This window comes from Stegodyphus dumicola, chromosome 3, assembly GCF_044657685.1.
Source record: "Stegodyphus dumicola isolate Sdum_Otavi_A_Nest chromosome 3, ASM4465768v1".
NCBI classification, from domain to species: Eukaryota; Metazoa; Arthropoda; class Arachnida; order Araneae; family Eresidae; genus Stegodyphus; species Stegodyphus dumicola.
In genome coordinates, this window is record NC_140770.1 from 211,223,886 (window position 1) to 211,226,914 (window position 3,029).

The window sequence follows — 3,029 nt, forward strand, 5'->3', positions numbered from 1 at the left end:
GTTACGTAAATTATTCGCGCGTAACCAATAGGCCGCCGGTATTGTGAGGATTGTAGGATTTAAGTACAGTGAAACCTCGGTTCACGAGTTCGTTTCTCAAAGCGTTTCGTCAACCGAAATGTTCGTAAATTTGAACAATTTTCTCCACTATCATCTGTGGTCCAGGAATGGATTCTTTGATTCCTCGACCAGAGATGATCGTTTATTTAACTTTTGTAATAGCACTTTGTACTCATTCGACGCCAAAACCAGTGGGAATTATTAAATATAAAATGAGAAAGATAAACACAGCATTAAACAGATAAAAGTGAAAACCTAATTTAATTTTACCATACTTGTACATAAAGGAATGGAGGGTATAAGTGAGAAGTTATGAGAAAGATGTTGCGGTTTAAATGCAAAATTTCCTTCCACAGATCTTTAGATTATCTTTAAAGTATATTGAGTATCTTTAGAGAAAAACTTCTTTTATGTTTTTCTTTGTCCCTAAACGCCATTCGACTCTGCTGGAGACTCACTGGGGCTTTATTTCCTTCGAAATTAGTCGAATATGATTTGTTGTTGACTATACTTTAAATGTTTCTAAAATGAGACTTCGCATTGTCATCGATAATGCATATGCTGTAGTCTCCTGCTGCCTGCTCTGCTTCTTGGGATATTTTATCTACAATCGTCTTTTGGTGCTACTACTCCAAAGATACGTCAAGTTGCTACCGCAACAAAAGGCGTTTCTGTAATTCTTTCTTGTTGAGCTAATTTTTATGGTTTTCTAGTTCATTTTCCGCGTCTTTATTGCTGACTTTAACATAGCCTAGGAACATGATATTTTATAAGGTATTTCTCCCGCTTTCCTAGTGTGCCTTCGTGGTGTAGTGGTTCTGCAAGCTGGGCCGGGATTCCAGAGGTCCGTGTTTCGATTCCCGGCGAAGGCGTTGCTAATGTTTCATCTTGCCTGCCTCTAAAAAAATACCGAATGTCTCTGCAGTGGCGCCCGAACTAAAAGGGTTGTGGATGATGACTCTCCACACCCAGGATTTAGCGATTGGGTCCCCTAAAAACCCCAGCCGCCCTTTAAAAATGGGAGTATATAAGATATTTCTCCCGCTTTCCTACCGTGCCTTCGTGGTGTAGTGGTTCTGCACGCTGGGCCGGTATTCCAGAAGTCCGTGGTTCGATTCCTGGCGAAGGCGTTGCTAATTTTTCATCTTGCCTGTTTCCAATAAATACCTAATATTTCTACAATTTAATAAATACCTGGTAATTATTACATTTAATAAATACCTGTAATTATTTTACAGAATGCGAATATGTAACCTATGCCCTTGTTAAACGAAGCAGAACAGGAAAGGGATGTAGGAATTTAATGGTTTCAGAACGGTTACTTGACTAAATATCTTTTGGCTAATCACAAGTCCTTTCACTTAATAGTTAATAGTGTAATCAAATAGTCGTAGTTTTCAATTTACGAATTAAATCAAATGCAAGTTTCAAACTACGGCAATTTTGGACAAGCGACGCATTTGAGCAAAAATGTACTAAAATAAATTTTTGCACTTGCCCCTGTAATGGAAGAACCGCTTAGTTAGTGGTTCTGTAATCATTCACAGTCGATTAAAAATAAATATAAAGAAAGAGGTTGTTCTGTAATACCTAAATCTGGCCCTTTAGAAGAGTGTCTAATTACATAAGTTACATAAGCAATTTTACCTGAGCTGAGAGGGAAGACGTTGTTTTAGAGGCCAATGGAAAAACTAAATTGCGTTGAATCGAAAAATTTCAAAATGGGAAACTGAAAATATCAACTTTTCTGTAACACACTGAAGGTGTAAAAAGAACCTTATCCTTTCAGTTCAGTTCTCTTTGAAGTGTTTATTGTTTTCAGTATATGGATTTACATTTTTGCAAATCGGAACATATTACTACGCGAGCTGCAAATTTGCTGCAAATCTCGGGCGCAAATAATTCAAGGAAATAAAACGCGAGCAACTACTTGAGTAATTAGGTCATTTCTTTATTAACCGATTGCACATATAGTTAATTTACGATGAAATAACTATTACTAAAGGAAACTGCTTTGCTAGCGTTTGGCTGTGCCATTTTGAACCGCTGATTTTACGTTCTGTATCCTGAACTTCTTAAACTACAAAGCCTATCGTAACTGTTTAGTTTAAAATAGTTTTAAATATTAAATTGAATAGGCTTAAAGATACGATTGCGGCTCTAGTGTAGAATTGGGAGCCTCATTGATTAGCGACAAATTGTGTCCGAATGGGTTCTGGTTACTATGATAATTTTACTTTTTTTAGCTTCCAGATTTTTTTAAATGAAAATAATAGATCGATGTGGACATGGACAAAGTTAAGGGAGTGCACAATGCCTACTTTGTGCAATTCCCTGATTTTTTTTTAAGTGAAAATAAATCGATGTATACATGGACACCGAATTTGTCCAGTTCTTTGACATCTAGTTTTGGTTTTGTGAAGTGGCCATCTTGAAATTGTGCCTTCCTGGCGCCGATCTTCGCGTCAAAAAAGAATCGCCAAAAAAACAAGGGGCACCCAATTGCAAACTTTTACCCAGATTACTACTTCCTTTTATTAATCTGATTTTCATATTTCTAACATTTTCGAATTATTAATATTAATTTTTTCTCAGTTTTTGAAATTTTAATTGAAAAATTTTCGATGTGTTGGGTTATAACCTCAAATTTTCAGATTGCTTTTTTTTCCTTTAAACTTTTGAGAATTTTATATTCGAAAACCTACCTTCATTAGGTTACAACATTATATTTGCAATGCCATCCAAAAATTTTAGTTAAAGGTGTCTTAGATAATTTTAGCTATATGTATGTGTATGTGTTAGAATGTATGTGTTTAGTTTTGCTTGACTAAACTAAGAAAAAAAATCTACCTTATCTGTTTCCTAACATGAAATTATTAGCCTTAAGAGATGCTCAATTGTTCTATCTTTTAGAACCATCTTTCATAGAACTTATAAATATGAGCCAGTATCCTTAAGAAGCTCTACAA